Raw genomic sequence first — 27,354 nt, forward strand, 5'->3', positions numbered from 1 at the left:
CAAGCGGTGGGCGTCGCCTGCAGATGGGAGTTGGTGGGGCGTAAGAGAATCAGTGGAGGCATAAGCGCCCCATTGGATTCTGCCCTTAAGTGGCCACCCTGTTCACTGTTTTGTTCCATTCCAGCAAATGAGCATTTTCACTTGTTTCAGGGCTTCCTCTGGGAAGTGCTAAATCTCTGGTGTGGAACCTGTGGGACCCACCCCTTGCACAACAGAATCTGCATGGTGGAAGAGAATTGGCAGGTGCATAAGCACCCTGTTGGATTCCGCCCTATGAATTGTCAAAAAAGACAAAATGCATCACCAAAAAAGAGGGCAAAAGAGGACAGTGATTTACATAAAATGTGCATATGCCAATACATATGTATATATGCAAATGTAAAATACTCTAAGTTAAATAGTTCAGGAAACGGTGACTAGGTGTTCAATATGCCTACCTGTTCAGTCTGCTGTCCAGGTACTAAATGTAGCTGGACAACAGTTCCCACGGTGTGCCCCATTGAGACTGGCAAAATCTATGCTTTGGGCTGCAACTATGAGGGCACCTTGGGGCATGACACCTCTGTGGACAGGCCTGATACTTTTCCAGGTTTGGTGGATCCGCAAGAGAAGATTGTGCAGGTGACTGCCAGCGATAACCCCACGGCGGCACTCCTGGAAGATGAGTGCATGTTTATCTGGGGGTCTTTCTGGGACAAGAATGCAGTCATTGGCTTACTGGCACCTGTGGGAGAGAGTGGGGGACTGGAGCCCATAAAGGGGAGCATTTTCCCCACGCACCTTGCGTTGGCTGTGTCAGCCCTTAAAGTTGCTTCCGGGAGCCACTTCGTGCTGCTTTCAGTCAGTGGCATCATGAATACCTGTGGAGACTACGGCCAGCTGGGACAGGTGCCTGCGCCCTCCATTCTACTGGGAGCATGGAATGAGCTAGAAGGGCTGCTTCTCCTGCAGCCTGTTGTCCTTAGGCCAGAAGGCTGGAAGGCCAAAGTCCACTTCCAGGATGTCTTCTGTGGCTCTTACCCTTCTGTTGCCATTGCCCACGACAGAAATGTTTTTGGCCTCTCTGACTACCATCTGCTAGGCTCTCAAGGTGCTGAGATGTTCTGTTCACCAGAGGTCCCCATGTCATTCAGGTGCTCCACCAGATTGCATTCTTGAGTTGTATTCTCAGCTGGGCAACACCACACAGTCTGCCTTGATTCAGAAGGTGAGCTGCAAAAGGTACCAGGACACTGCTGATTATGGGAAAGGTGGATAAATATCCTTATCTGTTCTTAAAAGTTTTTACTCGCCATTGAACTAAGGCTAAAGAGTAAAGATAGCCTTTTCAGCCCCCTGGAAAGCTGTAACAGACATCTTTGCTTATGGTGCCTACACTCTTTCCCCCCTCCCTCCCCCCTCCCTTGCCCACTATGGCCTAAGGTGGAAACCTATATCTGGTCTGACTCTAGCACTTCAAACCATAGGTGGGGGCTGATATGCCTGAATGCTCCACCATGCAAAATGAAACAAAAAAACCTAGCTAGAAAACTAGATGTCAGGAAGAAGGCTTCTAGTGTTCCCCCTGACACACTTGTTTTTTTTTATGTGTATGAAGGCATTTTTAAACATTGAAACGTTAAATCATGTGAGCCTTCACCTTCAGTGTGTACAGCCCAGGGACAGGTTTCAACTTCAGTGAGAACTAGATCTCTGTTCCTAGACAAACAGGTGCTGCAGGTTTTTTAAAGTGCTACATAACCCTGAAAAACCTGTTTGACCAACAGTGTTGATGGGATACAGAAATTCATATGTTCTCTGTGAGTAATAATGGGTTTCTCATATCATCTGATTCAGTTCTCTTTTTTTAAAAATTGCTGGTCTCAGGAAAGCAGTGCAGGGGGAAAGGATTAAACATCCTGTCCTCCAGCACTGCTTTTTTAGTCAAAATTGGATAGGGATGTCAGAGAATTCCGCCACGAATATTCGTGCATTCGGCCCCCTGAAATCTGTGGCGGAACGGCCTGCCACCCCCCCGCCCCCCCGCGGATCCCCCCCGGGACAAGACTTACCTGAGGCGGATCTTCCGGGCGGCAGCGGCGGCTTCGGCAGCGGCAGGCGGTCTTCCGACTGGCTGCCACCGCCGCCGCCATTTCCAGGCTTGTGGGAAAAAAAAAAAGTTGTGATAGGCTACGTAAAGATTTACGTAGCCTATCATGGCTAGGTTTTTAAAAAAAGAAAAAAAAGACGTGATAGGCTACGTAAATCTTTACGTAGCCTATCATGGTTGGGGGTGGGTTTAAAAAAAAAAAAGCGTACTCAAATGGCGGCTATGGCCGCCGCCATTTGCGTTCCTTCTTTTTACCGTCTTAATCTATGTAAATATTTACGTAGACTATGACGGCGAAAATCAAGGAGAACGCAAATAGCGTAACAGGCACTATTTGCATCCCCTTCTGATTCGCCGTATTTACGTAGATTAAGATGGTAAAAAGAAGGAACGCAAATGGCGGCGGCCGTAGCCGCCACCATTTGCATACGCGGTTGTTGTTTTTTACCCAGAGCCCTCCGCGACCGGAAATCCGGCTGCAGACGGCTCTGGCCTGGCTGGGCTGGGCCTGGCCGGCTGCTCTGCAGAGCTGCCGTGGAGCACAGTCGGCCGTTCGAGGATTCCGGGGGGAGGAACGGAGCGCCTCCCTCCCCAGCCAGGATTCCGGGGGGAGGGACGGAATGCCTCCCCCCCCCATCAACATAATCCGCGAAAGGTAAGTCACTTTCGTACATCCCTAAAATTGGACACTCCCCAGCTCCTGGCTGCTTCAAAGAGGGGAGAGAGTTGAGAGTCCGATCAGGGATCTCCAGTGTCACATGTGCTTTTATTAACCCTGAGTACTGGTTTGTGGGTACAATATACTTGTTAAAGCCAGTTCATGGAATCCAGTTAGCATGTTGAGAATACGGGTTGGACAGCTTGGTACAGATTTTGATGCATGGTGAATCAATTATTTTGTGCATTTGTTTTTTTACCTTTCACTTAGCTTGTATCTCAAATCATCTTTATTGTGCCGACGAAGAGCTGCCAAAAGCTCCATTGGTAGGATTGTAAATGTGGACTGCGTTATAAGCATATAGTGAAGCAATCGCACAATCTCTGAAAGCTGCAAGGGTCCACTAAGCCAGGAATGTGTGACCCTCCAGGTGGTGCTGGACTGCATCTCCCATAATCCTTCACCAGTGGCTATGCTGGCTAGGGCAGATGGGAGTTGCAGTTCGGTGGCAACTGGAGCACCACTCCTGCAATAAGCTCATGTTCTCTATGCAGTAATTTGGCTGTGTAATGTAACCCAGTGACTTCAACAACAACCCCTGGGAAGACCCTGAGAAATTGAGATTCCTTTGCTGTGATGCTGATGATATTCCGCCCCGAGTGCTGCTGTTGAGCTGCTTTCTCAAACATTTGGTGTTTCTTGGGTTGCAAAATTGCTCAGCAAATGTGTGGGAGAACCCCAAAGTAAGCCCCTCTTAATTAGTCTTTCTAAATGCTGTCTTTTTTTCATACTGAGAAAATGTGCAAGACTAGGCTGCATAGCTTTGCTTTGTCTTGTGTCTGGTGTTTGGCAGAGTTCCATAACTATAAAGCTCCATAACTATAAAGCTCCTTAACCATATAAATCTATAAAACTCCATAACCATAACAGTTATATACAAAAGCTCCATAACTATAAAGTCCTTGCTGGTGGGTGCTGCTGAGTTTGTTATATAGCCCAGCAAGGTTGTGTGTGTTGAGATGCAAATATATTTTTGGTCCCTGACATACTGGCTAGAGAATAGCAACTCCCTTAAATACCGAAATCTGTCTACTCCATCCTTGGTCTGTGTATTTCCTTCTATTTCCAGCACATTGCTCTTTTGAGAGAGCTCACAAATCTGCAGATGTTAAAGCACTGGGTTCAGAATTTAGCATGCAGCATGGGCAAGATTATGCACAATTATCAACTGTGCATAGATGACATTAATTTGCATTGATTTTTTTTTTTTTTAACTCCGGGAGACTAGGAGGCTAGAACATTCTATGGCTCTCTTCACACCTGGCATTTTATTCCACTACAAACCATTCCTTTTGATTTCTGATCCTTTCCGGGATTTAGACTGGCCCGGTATACAGGCATCTCTCATAGGGTGTCCCTCCGCATTATATCTTTTCATGGCTGGGCCGAGCTGCACGGAACAATCAGGACAGAAGGGGGCTGCCGGCTCCATACCCCTGCCCCTCCCCTCATCATTGGTTCCTGTAACATGATTGATGGCTCTGCCCATCCATCCACTCCTCTACAGCAGGACGGAAGTCGGAAGTGATCTGGATAGGGGGCTATGGGAGCTGATCCCCTCCTTCCTCCGAGGGAGAGAGGGTCTTCTCGGTAGGAGTGCACGAAAGCCACTTACCTGGTCTCGCAGCTTGCTTCATGGTGGGGGGAGAGGCGCTTCGCTGCTCCCCCCGAAGTTCAGGCCGGGGGGGGGAGGCTTCCCGCCTCGCCTGGCTGAAATTCAGGCCGGGGAGGAGGCGCCTCGCCTCGCCCGGCTGCGAAATAAAAAGTTTTAAAAAAAACCAAAAACGCCCCCGTGATAGGCTACGTGACAATTAACGTAGCCTATCATGGCTAGATCTGCAAAGTCAGCTGTGATAGGCAACGTTAATCGTCACGTAGCCTATCACGGGTGACTTTTAAAAAAAAAACACGTATGCAAATGGCGGTCCCCATAGGGAGCCGCCATTCGCGTTCCTTATTTGGTCGCTGTAGTCTACATAAATCTTTACGTAGACTACGGCGAAAATAAGGGCAACGCAAATAGCGTTGCCCTTATTTTTGCCATAGTCTACGTAATCTTTACGTAGACTACAGCGACCAAATAAGGAACGTGAATGGCGGCTCCCTATGGGGGCCGCCATTAGCCGTACGCTTTTTTTTTTTAAAGTCACCCGTGATAGGCTATGTGACGATTTACGTAGCCTATCATGGCTGACTTTGCAAATCTAGCCATGATAGGCTATGTTAATCGTCACGTAGCCTATCATGGGGGCGTTTTTTTGTTTTTTGTTTTACTTTTATTGGAATGGCTGCCGCCTCTGCCCCTGTCGAAGACCTGATGAACTGCCGCCAGGACCCGCCGCCGGGAGGGACATTTGGGAAAGGTAAGTCCCGTCCCAGGGGGGGTGCGGGGGGCGGGGGAGAATTTCTCCCCGAAACTACTTCGGGGGGCCGAACACGTTGGCACTCGGCCCCCCAAAGTTTCGGGGAGAAATTCTCCCCCATCCCTACTTCTCGGTGGCTTACCCCGTTGCTGCTAGTCGTTTTCTGCTAAATATGTCAGTGTTTGATGGAATTAAATGCAGTATATTGCTTGCACTACTGAGTTTGAAGGGTATACTGATTTCCAGGTTCCCAAGAAGTAAGAAATCCACAAATGGACTTGTATTCAGTCAATGCTCCAAGCCATCTCTAGCAGCCCCTGCCCCCAGGTGACCACTTCATTGGGGGGACACCTTCATTAGACCTGGCTTGCTTCCCCCCCCCACAATGTTGTTGCTGTTCCCTCTTATTCTGCCTTCCCAATGACCCTGCAAGGTGGGCTAGGAGAAGAGATTGTGGCTGGCTAGGTGGGAGGGAGTACTATGGAAAACCACCTCAGCATTACTGCCTTACCTAAAACAACTCCACACCTAAAAAGGGAACTATTAAAAATGACCATTCCAAGCTCTGCATGATGAATTTATTCAGGGGAGGAGAAAAGGCACTTTTCATACCCATTGAAATCCTGTCAAGTGTTTCTCCTGCGTGGCTGAGAAGGGAGACTCCCCAGTGGGAGAAAAAAAGCCCATCAAACTGGTGAGCAAAAGGGAGAAGAAGCAGTCAGTGGAGTCAATGGAAGGGGGAAGTTCCAAGTAAATGCATTGAAGGGGATGCACTCCTGTGCATGCCTACTCAGAAGCAAGCCACACAGATTTCAATGGCACTTACTACCAGGAAAGGAAAGGCTTACAGCCAAATGGGTTTACTCAGAAGTAAGCATTGCTGTGTTCAAGGGGATCTCAGAGCCCATAGTGGAATGGGAAAGAGGCAGAAATGATCACTGGAAGCCCAGTCAGTGACCTGCCCCCCATTCCTACCAATTTGTTGTCATGACAATGTTATTAAACACCACCCAGCAACGCCCCCTAGCACATGCCTACACGAAGAAGGACAAAGCTCTAAAGGGGAAATACACAGGGGGGAAATGGTGATTTCAGTTGCAAGCACAGAAAATGCCGAGTTTTTCCCGTTCTCAGATAACACGGAAAGAGGTAGTGGAAGTTGTGAGATAGCAGCAGGAGAGCAGCGGTATCATCTAAATCTCCTGTGAAAACCAGTGATTAAAGAGGAATGATCCTGCAAAAAAACTCTGGTGTGAAAAGAGCCTATATTAAAGATTGACTCATGGGCTCCTACTATAATCCTGAGGATCTAGATTTCATTAATAAACAAGAGTGAGGGCAAATGAAATATGTTATGTGCAAATGCAGTTAATGAACTCCTGACTTGCTTGTTTTTTAAAATGAAAAACAGGCATGGGAGGCTGTGATTTTGAGCAAATAAATGGTAGCGGTGCTTAACTGTTTCCTCCCTGGCTGTTTTTCTGCTCAAATTCACCCCCCCCCCGAAGTTGTTTTGTTTGTTTACCCTCAAAAACCTGCATCTGGAATAACACAGGGTGTGTGTGTGAATGAGCTTGTGGGGCGATTTTGAACAGAAAACTGGGGGAAAGGGTTAATCATATCTGCGCAAGACTGCAACCTTCTGTGGTTGCTTTTCACTTTAAAAAACCCTTCAGGACTTGGAGGTGACACATAGTTTGCCTATATCTTGGCTTGTGTGTGGGACTGAATTAGACCTAGCCATTTAGGACTTGCTCTGTTCAAAATATGCCCCCTGTTAATAGTAGTTACCAGACGCAGTGCCCTACAGCAACAGAAAAAGAGAACTCAATAAAAAAAAAATCACTTTCACACTGTTGGGTAAATCTTGTGGGTTGGAGTGTTTAGCTGGGCTGCAGGGTTCCATTCGGTTCCATTTACAACAAAATATGAAGAGGAAGCAACAGTTCTGCTTAATAAAGGCGAGGGAGAGACCAGCCTTCCCCAACTTGGTACCCTCCAGATGTGCTGAACTACAACCCCCATCATCCACAGCCATGTTGGGTGGGAATGATGGGTATTATATTCTAACATATCTGAAAGTCACCAGGTTGGGGAAGGTTGAATAGACAATGTTTGTTTTCAGGGAGTTAAAGGTGATGTACACTCATTTCTTTTGTTCTGCTCTGAGCTCATATCAAATAGGCTTAGCAGGGTTTCTTTAAAAACTCACCTTTTTGGCTAGAGATGATAGTAGAATGTGTATGCGTGTGTGTTGCAGCAAGGATGGCTTTTCTATGCTACCTCCAGCTCTATTGCACCATCTTCCTCTCTGAAAACATTATCTTAAGGCTGAATGTGAACATGATTTGGAAGGGGGAGGATGACTAGCTACAGAGATTAGGTGCTTGCTTCAGATCCACACAGACCAGACATCCATCCATGCTACATCAGCTCATGCTGGTTCTTCAGTGATCTTATGTGGCTGATAGAGACTAGGAGAGGCTGGACTGCTCCTGTAACTGACTTCCTGAAATGAGAGTTGAGTGTCCTGCAGGAAAAGGCATTTCCTATTTCCTGGGATGCTTCCTATGGTGCTGGTTGAGCACTCCTGCACCCAGATAGACGCACAAGAAACCGCAGGCTGGAGGCACCCTAAGCATCCTTGTCGTTCTGAATGGGTGGGCTTCTCCTCCATTGCAACAGGTACTGTGTACAGCCAGGGCAGGGCAGATGACAGTATGTTGGGCCTAGGGGAAGATGCCCAAGTACAGAAGAGTGCACTTGTGCCTTTCTTGGGGCTGCCAAAGGCTTTGTCGGTATCCTATGGGGAATGGGTTGGCTATGCAGTGGCCTCTGGCGGCTGGGAGTTTGCTTGGGGCACGGGCTTCAACTACCAACTGACCACAGGCTATGATGATGTCTGGAGCCCTGTACAAATGGCTGGTGAGCAGCTGAAGAATCACATTATGCTCTCTGTGGGTGCCATCACACAAAGCTTTTATGGTGCACTTGTGGCAGGTCACTCACAGAAGTTTGCGAGTCCTTTTCATGACGTCGTCAACCTCCAGGGCACCTCTGGCGGTATTTCCCAGTTCCTCCATGTTAAAAAGTTCTGGAGATAATGAGGTATTTAAATATCCTGGACGTGACTTACTGTGAACATTCATTGTTGTGATATTAAACAGCCATTAGATGGCACTGTTTCATTGAGATCTATGGAACATTGAAAATTAAAAACTTCCCCTCCCAGCAATCATGCAGTGCATGCAGAAAGGCTCCACAACCGTAGGACTGCAGGTTTTTTCTTTAACGTAGAGACACCCAGAATTTGGAGAAGGACAGTATACTGCACTGGTGGTTAAAGAGTAAAAAACAAAGTGTTGAACTGGGCTGAAAGAATGTACTGATCATCTCTGAGCCCTGAGGGCTGATGGTCCATCTGCTTTACTGCTACTTTGTGAAAAACATTTAGAAGAGACAGCAGGCTCAGCTATACACAACAGGGGAATTAGGGGTGTTCACCCCTATCTTTCTAAACGGCACTCATTTACTTCCATGTTAACTTCAGCAACCAAGTACTTAATTTCTGTACTGCCTGCACGGCCACTTCACTGATAAATACACTGTGTTCCGGTTTTCTGTACTTGCACCCGCCGAGATGAATGCTTATTCCGTGTTCTCCCTTTATTGAGTCAGGGAGCCGGGGTTTGGAAGGATGCTGCAAGCAATTATTTCTGCTCAGAACTGTTACACTCTAGTCCTGAACCATTTGTACCATCTCTCTCCCAAGCAGTTCAGGGGCCAGAGCCAGTCCACCTGCTGCATTTTCCAAGGGCAACTTAACACTGAACTACTACTGATGTGCAAACTGTGCAGAGGCAGAGGTAAGAAGACATACAGCAGTAAACCAGTGGAAAAATGCCTGTAATCCACGCTTGGGTTAAATCAAAATCTGTGAGTGTTGAGTATGTAAGCATTTTGCGAGGCAGGGGACTGGAAACAAAGCCCTATGAGGCTTGTTTAGCCTTGAGAAGAGAAGACTTGAGGGGAGATAGGATAGCGCTCTTCAAGGACTTGAAAGGTTGTCACGGAGAGGAAGGCCAGGATCTCTTCTCGATCATCCCAGAGTGCAAGACACAGAATAAGGGGCTCAAGCTACAGGAAGCCAGATTCCGGCTGGACATCAGGAAAAACTTCCTGACTGTTAGAGCAATACGACAGTGGAACCAATGACCTAGGGAGGTGGTGGGCTCTCCCACGCTAGAGGCCTTCAAGATGAAGCTGGACAGCCACTTGTCAGGGATGCTTTGACTTTCCTGCATTGAGCAGGGGGTTGGACTCGATGGTCTTACAGGCTCCTTCCAGCCCTACTATTCTATGATTCTATGATTGTACGCACCTGCTCCTTCAAAAGGAGTGCAACCCCATCCAGAACAGGTTGTATACCAGCTTCCTGGACCCAGAAACCACCAGCCCACGCTGCCTTTGTTTTGACAGGATTCTGCTTCAATTTATTGGTCCTCATCCAGCACATTACTGAGTCCAGACAATGGTTCAGCACCTCCAGAACACCCAGAACCGTATACTGAGGGTGCTTCCAGACAGAAGGCTCCTAGCACTACAAATCAAAAGGCATTACGCCACCTAGTCTTTTCCTCATCGGATTTTTTTCTGGTAAGAAAAAAGACAGAAGAAACAGTGGGAAAATTGGGAGGATTACACGTGGAAGATGATGATGTCCAGCCCCCACCCCCAATTCCATGTTTGAGGCAGAATGATTGCAGGATGAAAGCCTCAGCTGGCAGCATTCTGAGTTTCAGAGCTTTTCTAGACAAGACCATTAATCTACTGTATCTACTTTCAGTTTCATTGCAGAATTGAGATCAGAGAATTACACGAAGAGAGTTTCTTTTCCTGCTTTCCCACTATATCACCTTTTGGTGGCATTGCGGTATAGTGGAATAGTGCAATACACAAGTGGCAAAAGCACCTTCTGTCACTTTCATGAATAATACCACATTTCCGCTGCTCTAAAAAAAACTCGCCAAAAGTTTAAAAACACAAGTGAAACTGGAGGGTTATGTCATTGTCTAAAGAACCTGAAAACGACCATAAGTAGGGAATGACAAGCACACAATAAATACCTCATGCAGAAATACCTCATTTACTCTTGAACTGTGAGAGGCAGTATGCTGCTGCGTACTAGTTGCTAGGGAACAACACAAGAGAAGTCTCTTGCCTTCCTAGGCTGAGGCATCTGCTTCTGCCACTATAGGAAGTAGGATATTGGACTAGATGGACCATTGATCTAATCCAGCAGGGTTTTCCTTATGGTTTTCAATTTTTCACCCAGTTTAACACTCACGGCTTCCCCCGAAATATCTTCGGAATTGTCGTTTAGTGACGTTGCTGAGAATTCTCTTCCAGAGAGATCCTTCGCTTGCCTCCCACAGAACTACAGTTCCGGGGATCCTTGGGGGAGAAAGAATTATTTTGTTTAAGTTTGTGATCTTGATAGGCCCTTCAGGTTGTCAGAGAACAATTTCAGCTGTTGTGATGGCTTCCTCTGTGTTCTTCGCCTGTAGGTAGCTGAGAATTTAGTTTTGTCTCAGATCGCTGGGGGAGACTACAGGTGTTTTCACAGATGAGTTTAAGGCCATTTTTGCTTAAATTTGGTTTATAAAGCTAACTTAAAATCTACCATGGCCTGCATAACAGCTCCTGCCCTTCTCTCCACCCTAGATTCTGGCCCTTGTTGCTACCTGACTGGTCCTGCACTTTGTTTGAGCCCCATCGGGGTCTCCTTCATTCTCCCTAATCAGGGCTGGCCCAAGACATTTTGCTGCCTAAGGCGAACATGGCACTTCCCTCCTCCATACACAGAACCTGATGAGACAGGCAGATGACTCTTACTTCAGCACTGGGAATATGACAGTGTCCTCTGCTCAGCTCCCAAGGGCACCAGGCTAACGTAGGTGTTGTAAGATGGGCCACGTGGTACACACAGCTGTGGCCTCCAACACCTTGCTGTCACCAGCTCACCACTCCACTGGTGCATGCTTGCTGCTCCCTAAAACAAATGGCCTGATCCAAAAGGCCTACGGAAAGGACTGTGGTATAACTGCAGAGAAGAGGCTTTGCAATCAGATGGTCCTGTGTGCAGTCCCTGCCATCTCTAGTTTAAAAAGCAGAGCTGAGAAAATACCTGTGTATGATCCTAGAGTGGCACTGTCACTCAGAATACAGTATTGTGCTAGATACACGAACGGTTTGACAGTGCAAGGCAGATTCACATCCTGATTCTTTCTTTCCTCGTGATCAGGCGTTATTGCTCCATCTTGAATTCCATGTTGGTCTACAGTCCACTTTTCTTTTCTCTTGCCCCTTCCTCCATGCTATTTCTTTACTTGTTGATGTTTTTCTTCCTGCTTGAAGTTCATCAGCTGATGTGCCAAGCTTGCATGCAGTGCCGGGTCCATGTTTTTGAGGCCCCCCGGGCAAGACATCCTCAGTGGGCCCCCTCCCTCAGTGAGTCTGCTTTCTCATCGACATTGTCACCAACTGAGATTGCTCCTCCTCCTCTTTCTCATCATTGCTACTACCACTTGCTTGTTTGACAGTGAGAGAGCCGGGGAGCAAGTAGACAGTGGCATCTGCTCCTCCCCACCACCGCTGCCTGGGCCAGAGCAAGAGGCAGGTGAACAAGCAGGTTGCAAAGGTGAAAAGGAAGAGCAAGTGCAGAGGGTGTTTGTCAGTGGGCCCCTGTTGGGGTGTGGGCCCTTGGCAAGTGACCAACCATGCCTGCCCTTGACGCCAGGCCTACTTGCATGTAAAAATAGATTGGTGTGGCTGGCTGGGGTGGGGTGTGTGTGCCTGAACCTGCAGTCCTGCATACATCACCAGTTCCTCCCACCAGTGGATACCCTGCAGGATGATGAGAACATGCCTTGCCTGGAGATGCAGAGTTATGTAGCTTCATGTCCACTCACTGTAGTTTGGCATCTGGAGAGGTCATATACCTGATTTGCAAATTATGTGACGCGCCACTGAGGTGTGCAAATTAGCAGAGGCCTCTAAGCTCATGTTCTTGGTAAATATGGTTTCTCCAGCTCAGAATAAGTTGCCGATCCCTGCCATGTTACACCATTAGCCATGGCCTTCAAAGTACAAAGGGGTGGACCTGCCTCAGGAAATAGGTATAAATACTTAAGTATAAGCAAATACTCCTTTCCATTATGGCCTAGTTCTTACTAAGGTGATAAAGCTGTGTCTAGGTTGTACCAGTTCACATGACTAAATGCTCCGCCATACCAAAATAGATAAATAAATAAATAAAATCCCTCTTTGTAGAAAACTAAGGATTGAACTACATGTTACGTTAATTACATAGTGCGCAGCTGCCCCCTCTCTGTATTTCTTTAGAGTAAGTGCACTCAGCTATGATCCAGATGTGGACCACCACATGCCGGGAGGGGAGGTGTAAACCTTTTCTCCTTGGCTGCTTGCTTCCTGACTACCACCACACAGGGGTTAAAAAACGAGGAAAAACCTCCAGTAATGTCAATTGAAGGTTGTTTGTTCTTTCAACCCCTGTGGGAGCGGGGATTCTTCTTATGTACACTGAAATTCTGGGTTTCTCTGTTGTTTTTCTAGTCAGCTCTCTCACTTCCATCCTGGGGAAGACAAAACATGGTGTTCACTGGGAAACATGGAAGCTGATAGGGCTGATTTTTTTAAAAAAAATCTTTCATTTTACACATCTATATCCTTCTTCATATCGAGGGTGTCTCTGGAGTATGTAAAAAAACACTTATCTGTGTGGCTTCATTTTGCTTCCAGTCTGATTGGCACTTGTCCACCTCAATTTGCTACTGGATGGGATGATCATGATGAGGATTGTGGTCCAGTGAAAGGTGTGTGGTCCCCTACCAGCGGTCTGAAGTGGGCACAGTCTAGCAAGAACTGTATCATTGGATTTGCTAATTGTATAACTCAGCTTGTAGGCCTGATCCATATGTTACTAGTGTGGCATAGTTGCTGTTTCCCTGTGGCTGGATGATAGTGTTTGAAGGGACCTTGGAGATCATCTAGTCCAACCCCCTGCTCAGTGCAGGTTCTGTAATGCAGGATGCAGCGACAGCATCCCTGACAGGTGGTTGTTCAGCCTCTGCTTACTTAAATACCTCCAGTGGAGGGGAGGAGAAACAACACCTCCCTCGCCCTCCATTTCACTGCCAAACAGCTATTAGGAAGCATCTTCTAATGTTTAGTCGAAATCTGCTCCCCTGCCGTTTCCACCCATTGGTTCCAGTCCTGCCATCTGGAGCAACATTGAATAATTCTGTTCCCTCTTCTGCATGACAGCCTTTCAGATATTTGAAGACCCCTATCATGTCTCCCCTTAATCTTCTATTTTCCAGGCTCTTTCAACCGTCCCTCATGGGGCTTGCACCATGGTATGGTAGATGTATTATATGGGAAGTTTGTACATCAATGCCACCACTCCTTCAGACTAGCAGTGCTGCCATGGGAAGTTCCCATGTGACCTGCCTATCCTATGGAAGTCTGTCATTCAGACATTACCAGTATGCTGTGGGATCCAGCCACAGAGGAGGGAGGGATCCTCCTCCTCTTCTGAGGAGCTAGAGCTCCCTGAGGCAGATGACATCAGGGAGCCATCTCTGTCAGGAGGCATGGGGGAGCCTGGGCCCTCAGAGGAAAAGACCACAGGTCTGTCCCTGCCAGAAGAGGGGAGTCCTGCTTCAGAGGCAGAGGCTGAGTGTCCATGCAATCTGAGAGAACGCCATCGCCTCAAGAGGCAGAGAAGTAAAGCTCCTTTAAGATTAAGTAGCCGACTCCAAGGAAGAACTGCTTAGGATTGTAAAATACAGCTGCTGAGCTGTGGGTGGGGCTCAGGAGTCCCTGGGAATATAAGCCTGCATTGTCTGTTTGGACTTTGTTGAAAACGACACCAGTTCTCAGCTTCACCTTAATGTATCCTCACTTCCTGACCTTAGGTCATATTTGGACCTCTGTGTTATCAACCATGGAGTTCTACCTGATGCTACCTCTGGATTCTGATTATATACTTGCCTGCTATCCGGTACCTTAACTAGGTCGCTGACTTACCTCTGGAAAATCCTTGTTTGCTGTAAAACTCTGTTTTACTCTTGGCCTCCTTAACTGACTCCTCCATTGCAATTAACTGTGCGTGTGTTTGCACAGCAAGGAGCTGGACAGGACACACAGGTGAGCAGTGCTCATGTCACATGGATAACATATGGATGACAGCTAGGTCTTATTTAGAGCTGGAGTTCAGAACTCAGGCTGTATATTTTTTGCTTATGTATGGGGATAATGGAGCAATAAGCATGGTTTTGCAACAAATCTGGCTTTGCATTTTCTTGTTTCAACAGGTTTGTTGGCTGCCTGGTGCCAGGAGTTATTGGGAAGCCGCTCCAGCGATTGCATTGCCTCCTGGGAATTCACAGGAAGTCCTGGATCCCCCTCACTCAGCGAGACTAAATTCTGTTTGTATTCAGCTTTCTAGTCCAGGCTTGAACAGAATGCCACACGCCTTGGGCCAGCTTCTGCAATTATATTTTAAAGCAGGGGTGTTAATCTCAGGCCTGGGGGTCAAGCCCACTTTGCCCAGGGTCCCAGTCTGGCCTTCCAGGGTTCCACAGATGGCTACACCCCTTTCCTGCAAACTGCCAAGTGTTCAGTGGCTTCCCAGCTTTAGCACACGTCCCCTCCCTGTTCTAAAAAAAGGTTGAAATTAGAGCTGTATGCAAATGGCTTCTCAAAATTCTCCAGCCTATTTCTGGGCAGAGAAACTGGGAGAACCATTTCACCAAATTTCTCCTAGGGGAGGAGAAATTATCCAACAGGTTCTCACAGGTAGGGCTCACTATCAGCAGGGGTTGTAGCACAAATTCTTTTTTCCTAAGGGTTTTTGGTTTATTGCACTGCTTCAGTAGGTGGCAACGGCATCAACTGTGTTGAGGCTTATACTTTTTTGAAGCAGAATTTAGAATGTCTTTGGGTGGTATTTTTGAGCTTACCTAATCACTGCGAGGTGGCCGAGGATGCTCTGTGTGTTTTCTCTCTATTACGCATCTTTCCATTGCTCTGCAGCCTCCCGGGCCACCTGCACTTTCTGAACTGGAAAAGCCCCACGGGAGGAATTGCCTCACGATGTCTTCCTCATGATGGCTTTAACTGAAGTGCAGGAAGCCGAGGAGGCTACAGGCTGCCACAGAGATTATTGTATGATTACAGGCAGGACACTCATGCACACTCCTCAGCCACCTCATGCGTAAAGTAAGGACAAGAACCCCAAACCGAACCCATGAGAATTTCTCTGAAACCTCTCCTCCTTCGAGTTTCTTTTCAAAAGCAATTTCTTTTCTATCAGATTGAATGAGAAGGGTCGATAAAAATGTAGAAGGAATGTTTGGCACAGCACTAGTTGAAGTGCCTCTCTGAACGCTAAGTTACTGGCAGTAAGAACATTAGGCTACGATATGCTGGTATTTTTTATCCTGCCCCTTTTGCCTTTGGCCCTATCGATCACTGGTGGAATGGAGGCCCCTGGAGCATCTCTGAAGTTGAATTTGGACCTCAGCCTGAGAAAGGGTTGGCGCTTTTGGCCATGGAATGGGAAGGGGGCAGCATCTTGACTTTTGCCTCAGGCAGCGAAATGGCTTGGGCCGGCCCTGAGCCTTACAAAGAGCTAACCGAGAATTCAGAACTCTTAAAAGTGAATTGTTTGCCTTTGGAACATTGGCTACAATCCTGTACAGTCTTACCTGGGAGTAAGTCCTACTGAATGCAATGGGACTTGCTTCTTGGTAGACGCATAAGGGATTGCACTGTTATTTTATTAGCTGTAACAATCTGTTTATGAAATGGTCATTTTATGATCACCTTTTATGTCGTTAAAAATAAATTCACTTTTAACAACAGCAAAGAAAGTCTGTGTGTATAGGGGGGAGAACTGGCACTCGACAGTGATGGATGGTGGATTATTTTTGAAATGCTAAATAAGATAAATTCATATTTGTTTTAAAAAGGTGATTGTGATGTATATTCTATACTTGCTTTTCTTAAAGGTGATCTTTTTAAAAGATTCAAAAGATCTTTTCTAAGACCAAAAATGTAGGTGGTTGCTTTTGGGTGGAGTAATTATTATTTACTGAAAAGAATAACTGTTGGGGTTCACTACAGCTTGTCAGGGTGGGTAAAGTGACCATTCCCCCCTCCCCAAATTTATATAGGGCTCTCTATTATTCCTTGGGAAAGGAAAATACTCGAGGTTTCAAGTAGGGCCTTGATTATCTGCATTCTGTTGTTACAGACTATAATTGCGTTGTGCTCATGCAGAATTTGTGGAATTCAGCATGGAAAGAGTATCATTTTTATTCTTTAGGTTTTTTTAAAAGCATGTTTTTAGCACATAAGGCTGAGAAAATAAGTTTGAAAATGTCTGGACACAGAGTATTAAGATTTCAGAAGCCTGCCTGGGTGTGGTTGTGGGAAGCAGAGGGGAGACTTCCAGTGGTCAGCAGACTGGGCATCATTGTCTTAATATTTCCACCCCTTCCCATGGAAATAATATATGCAAATATACTTGTTTGCATAATTGTAAAGGCTGCCAAATTTGGGCTAGTTTGGCACATAGTTGGTTCCAAACGAAGGTGTTGTTGTTGTTGTTCTTGCTGCCATAGACAAAACAAAAGATGACTGGTTTCCAGAGATGTAGCCATGTTAGTCTGCTGCAGCAAAAACAACAGACTTCTGTAGGCTGGCACCTTGAAGTCTAAGAAATTTGTTTCGCATATGCTTTTGAGGACACGGTCCACTTCACCAGACACCTCTGATGAAGTGATCAGTGTCTACGAAAGCGTATGGCACAACAGATTAGTTAGTATTTAAGGTGCCACAAGACTCCTTGTTGTTCAAGTTGACTAGGAAACTCTTTTCTCGTTTCTGTTGTTAACGACGCTCATTTCTTTTTCTTCCTTCCTTTTACAATATCTCTCCCTTGGGCAGCCAACAGGCTTGTATCTCAGTGGTAGTCACCGCTGGCAACACCGAGCTGGAGGACCATTTGGTACAAGCCAGTGTCATTTGGTACATTTGGTACAAGCCAGTGTCATTTGGTACAAGCCAGTGTCCGACACTCCTAGAGATGAGAAGACTCAGTTATGTCCCCAGGAATGAAAGGGACATAGTGATGGCCACCAATCTGGATGGCTGTAAAAGGGGGTTAGACAAATTTCTGGAGGAGAAGGCTATCAACACCTACTGGTCCTGAAGGCTATATGCTACCTCCATATCCGAGACAGTATGCCTATGTACAGGAGTTGCTGGGGAACATGGGTGGGAAGGTGTTGTTGCCCTCATGTCCTGCTTGTGGGTTTCCCTTGGGCAGCTGGTTGGCCACTGTGTGAGCAGAATGCTGGACTAGATGGAGCCTTGGTCTGATCCAGCACAGCTCTTCTGATGTTCTTAAGGGATATTGCCTAGCCAACAAGCTGATTCTGTGTGCCGCCACCTCCCCCCCACCCCAGGCATTTATATAGCTGAGTTAAGCACCTCTGGAATTTTGGCACCCAGTTACTTAGTTTGCCTTTACAGCCAGCCTTGCTGCTCATAAGACTACTTGACAATCACATTTACCCAAGACAATTTCCTCCCAAGCAAAGAGGATTTAGGCTGGAGGCATTCCCCCGCCCCCCGCCAGGGTGTTGAAAATGATATGAGACAGGCACTGTTGCCCATGGCATGCACACATACACACTGCATGGAGAATGGCACAGTGATAATGCGACCATATATGTAGTGGGTGGCTATTCCAGATGGCATTACTTTATATCCAGGGGAAAGAAAATAGAATGGCTGTCAGAATATCAATAAGAGCTCTTCTGCCAGCCAAAATTTCCTCTCTGGAGTTTTTTTTTTTTTTTAAAGCAAAGCTTAGAAATGTGGACGAATTTGTCATACAATACAAAACAAGAGCAAATTCCTCCCCCACCTCTCCATGCCTTACGTGCTCATAAAATCAAAACGCCCCATGTCCTGAAGATCAGCAGGCAGTGACCCAGATCTGGGGAGGCTTTTGTTGGTGCAAAGCAAATCGATCGCTAATTGTAGAGATGTTGCTTTTCAAGTGTATAATGTAGCATAACATCTCTGAGCAAGGCAGTGTGCTGCTGAAGAAAGCAACTCAAGTTGGAACAAAGCAGAAAGTAACTACTAGCTCTATTGAAAATGACTGTGCATTTCTTAAGCAGCTGAGGTAAGGGGCCTCTCTCCGTCTGCCTGTGGTGTTCCCTCCCCAGGAAGGCCTGCCTGAATCTGTCATTATACTGTTAGTAGTTTGGGCTCCCTTGAATGAGTCTGTCATTCTGGGTGATTACCATGAATGGGTCCGACACTAGGGTTTTGCCTAAATTATTGCCCGATGGGAGTTGGGGATTTGACAAAAGAATGTAATGGTTCTCAGTGACTGTGGATGTTTTTTCCCCCCAACTGAATGTGCAACTTACCTGCAGGAATCTGCAACCATTGCTTGTGGAGAGTGTGTCTGTGTGTGCGTGTGTACGAGAGAGAGAGAGAGAGAGCGAGCGTGCAAGAGTGCAAGTGTGTCTGCTCCTTGAATTTAATGAGAATTAGAGAAAGGAAGGGAATGTGAGTTGGCTGAAGTTGCTCTTCTTGGGGGCCTCACGCAGGAGTAGCAGCTGCACTACCTGTTTACTGAAGTATATTTGTTTCTGCTAAGCACTGCATGAATATGTGTAAATTAAGCAAATTACAAAGGCACTAGGCCTTAAATTTCATCCAAAGGAAATTTAACTCTGTAGGGTTTCCCCAGGAACTTCCCCCTGCTTGGAATTGGGGAGTGCATTGTTGTTGTTCAGTCGTGTCTGACTCTTCGTGACCCCATGGACCATAGCACGCCAGGCCTTCCTGTCCTCCGCTCTCTCCCGGAGCGTGCTCAAGTTCATGGGGAGTGCATAACAGAATGCTTTTAAGAGGCACATAGAGCAGCAACTTATGAATTGCCAAAAAAGAGAATATGCATCTCCCCAAACGAGGACAAAAGATGCTGATTTTGATAAAATTTGCATATAGTAATTTATATGTATGCAAATTTAGAAGTAATTGTTATATGTTACTTAAATAAAGTAAAGTAAATCTCATCATAGCGTGGAAGATTGTAACCAAGTGACCTGTGTGCCTTGCTCAGTCTGTTGCCAAGTACTGTTGATGGGCAACTTCAAGGCCCTTCTGTTGATGGTTCTTTATCTTTAAACTGGGCTTGGATAGGACAGTCCTTCAAATACAGCACAGTCCTCTGGCAGCCCTTCAAATAGGGGACTGCCGTCTGTAAAAGAGGATATCTGACTGCTCTAGTCTTAGGCACACAGAGATTTGTGTTATAGCTTGATGTTTGGACTTGAAATGGTTATTTCGCTGTTTGGTTTGTGCATCTGTTCTGTCCATTAGCTTTTAGATTTTTAAGCTGAACTCTGGACCCAGAACCATATTCCGGGGGTGTGGGTGGTTCTGGACTCCCATGGAATTATAGCCCCTTCCACTACCCTGCCCATGCTTCAATAATCAACATCAATCTCTTTTCCCACACTTTAGCTGGTGTTGGATTCTGTTTGGTTGACCTCAAGGTTGACCTCAAGCCACTGTCCTGGATTGACTTTCTAGGAGGTTTGCTATTGAACACCAGCATCATACTGGAATGGGGCAATCATGCATTAAACAAGATTGGAGGAGTGGGGGAATAATTTCATGAAGATAAATAAGGAAGAGCTTTTTGGGGAGGAGTAGGGATGTACGAAAGTCACTTACCTTTTCGCAGCTTGGCTTCGCGGTGGGGGGGAAGCGCTTCGCTTTTCCCCCCGAAGTTCAGGCGAAGGGGGGGAGGCTTCTCGCCTCACCCGGCCGAAATTCAGGCCGGGGAGAAGTGCCCCGTCTCCTCGGCCGCAAAACAAAAAGTAAAAAAAAAAAAGATCTCGTGATAGGCTACGTGACTATTTACGTAGCCTATCACGGCTAGATTTCCAAAGTCAGCCGTGATAGGCTACGTAAATCGTCACGTAGCCTATCACGGGTGACTTTGGGGGGGGGAAAGCGCGTACGTAAATGGCGGCGGCCCATGGGCGCTGCCATTTGCATTCCTTATTTTGGCACGTCTAGTCTATGTAAAGATTTACGTAGACTACGGTGAAAATAAGGGCAACGCAAATAGCGTGCCCTTATTTTCGCCGTAGTCTACGTAAATCTTTACGTAGACTAGACGTGCCAAAATAAGGAACGCAAATGGCGGCGCCTATGGGCTGCCGCCATTTGCGTACGCGCTTTTTTTTTTCCCAAAGTCACCCGTGATAGGCTACGTGACGATTTACGTAGCCTATAACGGCTGACTTTGGAAATCTAGCCATGATAGGCTACGTAAATTATTACGTAGCCTATGCACGGGTGTTTTGTTTTTTTTTTACTTTAGTTTTTTTTTTTTTGCAATGGCGGTGGTGGAAGCCGGTCGGGAGACTGGCTGCCGCCCGCGCCGAACCGCCGCCGAACCGCCGCCGGGACCCGCCGCCGGGAGGGACATTCGCCAAAGGTAAGTCCCGTCCCGGGCGGGGGCGGGGGGGCGGAGAATTTCACCGCCGATTTCGGGGGGCTGAATGCGTTGGCGCTCGGCCCCCCGAAGATTCGGGGAGAAATTCTCCGCCATCCCTAGGGAGGAGACATGGCCAGGCAGCTCAAGGTAGATGTGGCAACAGCTGAGACCAAGTCCTTGAGTTACTACAAGATTTCTTTCAGAATTGTCTTACACTGGAAACTGGAGTGGTATATTTACACCCTTCAGTCAGAAATAATTTTTAAGTGCAGTAACTTAAGTGCCTACTTGGGTTCCCAGCATGGGAACTCAGTGTCAGATGTATTGATGAACATCAAACCAAGATTTGTAGGGGGGCAGCATAGCACAGGCCAGCGATAGGTGTTTTAGCATAATCTGTTCCAGGCTGTCTGCAAGGGCAGATTGAAAGAAAGGGTCTAAGGCCCTGCAGTGAGATTTCAGTCTCTCGGGAATAAAACCCAGAAAGCAAAAAGCTCCTAGCACAATGCTGCATTTCAGCCAGGTCTTCGCTCCTGCTAAAATGCCAGTAGCAAGACCTGATATATGCAAACTGAAAACAAATGCTCTTTGAGTACATGTACAGTGCCTTTCCTTCACCACTGAATAACCATAGTTGGTCCAAACATATTTGAGGAAAGAAGCCAGGACAGGCTCCTGGGTCAGAAGATATGACTTCCGGGCAGGCTTTAACCCTAGCACCTTTCTTTTCAGGAAGCATGAGGGGTGCAGAATCTCTGCCCGGCGGGACACCCCAATCCAGCCCACACAGCCTCCTGGGGTTCCTCCATTGGGTAAGGCTTAAGCACCAGGCTCTGCCCCTGGAGGAACCCCCTCAGAGAGCATCTCCCTGCTATCTCCGGTCATTGTAAGGCCTTGGCCAAGCTCACAGACAGACCATTTGGGGGGGGGGGGTTATCCAGTTCTGGTACAGGGAGACTGAAGTCCAAGGGCTCAGAGGCAGATGATGTAATTGCTCACAGGCCAGGGGCCAGAGCAGGCGTAAACTATCTGCTCATATTTACCAGGAACAATTCCTGTTTTGTGGTGCCTGATTTATTTATTGCATTTATATCCCACCCTTCCCTCAACTACCACAAGGTGCCATACATGGTTCCCTCTTTTTCCCTCACAGCAACTTGGCGCCCCCCAGATGTGCTGGACTACATCTCCCACCATCCTCAGCCAGCATGCCATTGGGTACACTGGCTGAGGGTGATGGGACTTGTAGTCCAACACATCTGGAGGGCACCAAGTTGGGGAAGGGTGTGTTAGGCTGAGAGATAGTGATTGGCCCAAGATCACCCAGTAAGTTTTATGGCTGAGCAGGGCTTTGTTTCTGGGTCTCTGTGGTCCCAGTGAGAAAAGTGGATGCTTCTGTTTGTGACTCTGTTGCCCATGTATGTATATATGCAGACATGGAAACAAAATGCCACTGTAATGGTTCCCTTCCCTCCTTTCCACATAGCTGCCGCCTGTCTAGATAGCAAATCTAACAATGTGGATGATGTGGTAGTTACCAACAACTCTGTATGTACGGTCAAATCCATTGTAAGCTTAAACCAGAGCTTTCCAAACTTTTCATGTTGGTGACACACTTTTTAGACATGCATCATTTTGTGACATGGTAATTCAGTTTTACTGGCAAACTGGAGGTTAAACTAACCCGTTATAAGAGATACGGACACATACATAAATTGTAATAACGAAATGTATGGGGATACAACATATCTCATGAAAACCTTTCATTTATATTTTTTAAAATATATGATTTGTAAGATAATAACATACATTGTTGTCATTTATGAGTAACAGTATGTAAAAAATATGTGCAAGAATTTAAAAAAGTTGAATAACACCAATAACTACTTACCATTTTAATGGGATGTATGAGGTTGATGGGATGAACACAGATTTTCAATATTTGGTGGAAGAATATTAGATAAAGACACTCGCATTTCGTCATCAAGCATTTTTAAGCTTCCACATTTCAGTGTCTTTTAAGTTTGCCATCGTTGAAAAGGATACTTCACAAATGTATGTAGTACAAAACTGCAGAAGAATTTTTAATGCTTTTTTAGCTATGTTTGGATGCATTTTTGAAATGCAAATCCAAAAGCTGTCTACATCACCCTGTTCATGCATCATTAACAGATTTCGATCATTTTTTATGTCAGCTAATTCTTCTTCAATAAGTGAAAAGTTCCTCATTGCAGTTGAAAGAAATGGATTTCTGATCCAGTCATAGTCTTGGATTTCAACATTTGGGAAGTAATGATGAACTTTCTCTCCAAGCAATGTTAAATGGTCAACAATGAGCGAGCTGATTATCACATTTTTGCTGGCACTCAGCAGTTTTGGAAAACATTTCAAAATTTCCTTCTTTCACTTTCCTTTTCCAAATTGCTATTTTGTCTCTCATAGCACAAATTTTATCTACCGCTGATAAGATATTTTCTCCTTTTCCTTGTATACTGGTGTTTATTTTATTCAAATGTTCAAATATGTCAGCAAGATATGCCAATTTTGTGTACCAAAGTTTGCTTTGAATTAGATCACAGAATTCATTTTGCTGATTTTCCTCAAAACGTTTAAGCATCATTTCCCTCAATTCATATACACAACAAAGCATTCGACCTCTTGAGAGCCAATGAACTTGTGTGTGTAGTAGAAGCTTTTTAAACCTTGCCCCCATGTCTTCACAAATATGAGCAACTAATCTTGATTGAAGAGGTCTACTTTTAATGTAATTGACCATTTGAACCACTTTGTCCAAAACTTTTCTTAATTCATTTCCAATGGTTTGTGCGACTAGTGCTTCGCGATGTAAAAAGCAATGAGTAATTATAATATTTTCATTCTCTTTCTTTGCTAAAGCTATAAAACCTTTTGTTGAACCAACCATCGAGGGTGCGCCATCTGTGCATATTCCTACACAATTTAACCATCACAAATTATTTTCCTTCATGAAGCAATCAAAAGTTTTAAATATATCTTCACCTCTAGTTCTCATTGGAAGTCCTAGACAACATAAGAATTGCTCAATAATTCTGTCAGTATGAATGAAACGTATAAAAACCAATAATTGTGCTAACCCACTGACATCTGTTGCTTCATCTAATTGCAATGTAAAGATCATATTATCGTCTTGAAAAATATCCCTCATTTGCTGCTTAATGTCATCAGACATGTCTTGAATACGTCTTCCGATTGTGTTATCTGCCAAAGGGATTTTATTAACTTCTATCTCAAATTCAGGCCCAAACATTGTTCAAACAATAGCACAGCAAGATTCCTTTACGGTGGTTTCGCCAATAGCGTGTGGGTCCTTGTTTTTGGACCCACACGCTATTAAATAATTCAAATAATTCAAATAATTGCTCAATTATTTGAGCAACCAAGTAACTTGCCTTTTGAGCTTTCTCTGATGTCTTCATTCTCTTTATGAATGATGCAGACTGCTTCTTTATAGATTCTGAAAGCTCAATAAAGTATTCTACTAGTTTTTCTGACAAATGACAGTGTTTTGAGGTAAAATGACACTTTAATTTATTTGGTACCATGCTTTCATTTGCAAGTATATCCCCACAAACTAAACACTGGGGACAAGGATTGTTTTCATTACCAGAAAATGTGAACCCCAGTTTCATATAATCTTTACTGTATAAACGAGGCTTGGAAATTGTTCTTTTACACTTCTTACGTACTAATACAGACTGTTCAACAGTTGATTCTTGTGTAGTTTCCTCTATAGCGGCTACATTTTGTTCATTGCAAACATCATCTTCACCAGCTTTCCTTTTCTTAATTAGAAAGGTATCCATTTTACGGGTAATTCAACTGCAATTAAATGAATAAATCTATGCAAATTTATTTCTAGGTTTTAGCATTAACTAAATATGAAAATAACAGGACTGTTTTTAGCGCTTATCTTTCTCTGTTTTTTCTTATGAAAATAACAGCACCTGCGCTCTACTCCCACAGTGATAAAGTGAGATAAAGATAGGAATCAGGACCAGGAGAAAATGTGAAAAATAAACCAAATTAACTAAAGTATTTACAATACATATTAGGACACATAGGTCCAGGTAGGAGCTCAGCTGCAAAAATACATGAAGTAGAGAAGCAAAAGTTCAACAAAAATGGTGTAAATATATATGTCTCACTACAAGGCTATACCGCTATAAATATTTGCAATGCCTATGTCCAGAGTCCCGTTCCAGCACTCTCCGGTGGTACACTGCCAGTGGGTGGTTAATCCACAATTACAGCAGAGTAAAAATAAAAATAAATGGCAGAAATCAAATCATAAGTGCCACGTGGTGGGTGCCTTGCTGTGTGCCACATTGGCTTTGGGAGGGTGGCCTCCCTTCAGCCAGCAGCAGGTAGGTTGACTGCGTGACAGCCTGCAGCTGCACTCGCCCGGGTGATTGGGAGCATGCTGAGTCCGAGGCTTCCGGCCTGTACTGAGCTCCGTTCCGACTGGCCAAGATGGCGGCCGCACAATTTTCTGCATTTCGCGCGACACACCTACACACTGCCGCCGACACACTAATGTGTCGCGGCACACAGTTTGGAAAGCTCTGGCTTAAACAGTTAAGTTAAAAAAACAATGCAGTTGCTTTGTTCAGCTTATGAACACAATGTAATTCAGAAGCACTACAGTACCAGCACATGGAAAACGTTTGAATACAGCAGTTGAAAAAGAACTTACTGCAGTTGGAGAAGAACTTTCAGCAGTGTGTAGGGTGTGGTGGTAGTCAGGCCGTGATCCTTAGTAGGAGAAAAAGAGTGTTACAAAGGCACAAGAGTGTTCTTATTTACATCTGCACAATGTCGGATGGTATGCTTAAACTCATCTGCAGATGGGACTGTGGCCGTTCGAGGAGGAGGGGTGGTGGTCTTTACCTCTTTCCATGCACCTTCTCTACTGTTTGTTGAGAAATAAGAACATCACATCACATCCTGTGCTGGATTCTTTACTTGGCTGCAATATCGAAAAGGTAAAGAAAACTGGTGCTGTGTGGACTCCCTTGTTTTAAACTAAAGCTGCAATGGCTGAAAGAAGCTGTTAACTTGGCATGTAAGTTCTCAGAAATGACATTATTAATAGCGGTGTTAACAGAAGAAGGATGCATTTGTTCTTTTGCTAATGAAGCTGTGGAGGAGTCAAGCTTTAAACTGATGGTTTTAATGCAGAATTTGGGTGATACTTAATAGGGAGAAATCAACCACCACAGCCTGTTACTTCTCTTCAAGCAGAGTTTCACAGTTTTTGGAGAAAGAGTACATGGTGTTGACATTGTAGGTATAAAATGTAATCCAATTTAAATTTCAGACGGACTGTCAGAAAACTCTGCATTTCAGAGACTTGAGTCTGGCCTAACCATCTCACTCCCCACTCCAAATTTGAAACTGTTAGAAAAAGTTCTTGCTTCTGGTCAAATGAAGGGCCAGGTAGGCGACAGTGGAACCAACAAAGTTTTATTGATCGTTTGGCAAAACGGGTACAGAGCAGTCTGGACCCAGAACATGGCGCGCCCAATCTTTTTATACCCCCCTTAACAGCTCAATACTTCTCCATCAGGTCTTGTCTCTGCGCATGCTCTCAGTATAAACTGACCCATTGTTCTTTGTCTCTTTGCCTGCTCTGTTTAAGCTGACTCATCTGTCACGTATCATGCCTTCGTGTCCGAGTCACTAGCTACACTAGCTACTTATGACCTTCCTTTTTATCTAACACTCCCCCCTTTAAGTCTTTATTCATGTCTCACAGCTTGGTTTCTGGTGGTCCGAGTGCTTAGCTAGTTGTTTCAGCTGTGTCATATAATAGAAGCATTTGTTTTGATAAAGCACTTCCAATCAGTCTTTGGGACAGGCCTCTGGCACATGGGATGATGCAACAGCCAAACAGCACCAAGATTCCTACCACTACTACCAATGAGATAAGGACAGAAGCTGTCAGATGCTTCCATCTGCCGAACCACTTTTCTAGCCAAATGAAGAGGGGGTTGCTGATCCCGGAATTTTCGGCCAATTCCTCAGATAGGGTGGTAAGACCTTGTAGTGCCTTTGCCACTATGCCATCAGGAGCAGTGTTATTAGGGATGAAGGTGCAGCACCTTCCGCCCAACATCACACACACCCCTCCTTTTTCTGCCAACATCATATCAAGGACACGCCTATTTTCCCAGGCCATTTGACTAGTGGCGTCTAGCTGCTCGGCTAGTCCTTTTATGGCATCTCGGGTGTAGTTTATGAATCGCTGCTGATTGTAGTAAGTATAGTTAATCCAATCAACATTTTTATTTATGGTTACCCACCAAAACAGGGTGGATTCAAATCCTGCAGCTATTTGATTTCTTCCCTTGAATTCATCTGGGACCCCCCTCGGGACTCCTATCGAATCTATGTATATTTGATTGTCAAAGAGGGTTGCGCTGTGTCTTTGGCGGCGGAGAGTGGGTTGCTGGGACGGGTGGAAGGCGATGGAGAAGGGGACCGCAAGCTGGACCAGTCCACAGATTCCAGACCAGCTTGA

The 27,354-nt window shown here is 45.6% G+C and overlaps 1 pseudogene; it reads left to right on the forward strand.

Moving 5' to 3' along the window:
- The first annotated feature begins 294 nt into the window (after positions 1–294).
- On the forward strand, positions 295–27,354 carry LOC146347766 (regulator of chromosome condensation-like; annotated as a pseudogene).

This window comes from Heloderma suspectum, chromosome 4 (assembly GCF_057233095.1).
Source record: "Heloderma suspectum isolate Gila_16-S chromosome 4, 16-S_ref, whole genome shotgun sequence".
Taxonomy (NCBI): Eukaryota; Metazoa; Chordata; class Lepidosauria; order Squamata; family Helodermatidae; genus Heloderma; species Heloderma suspectum.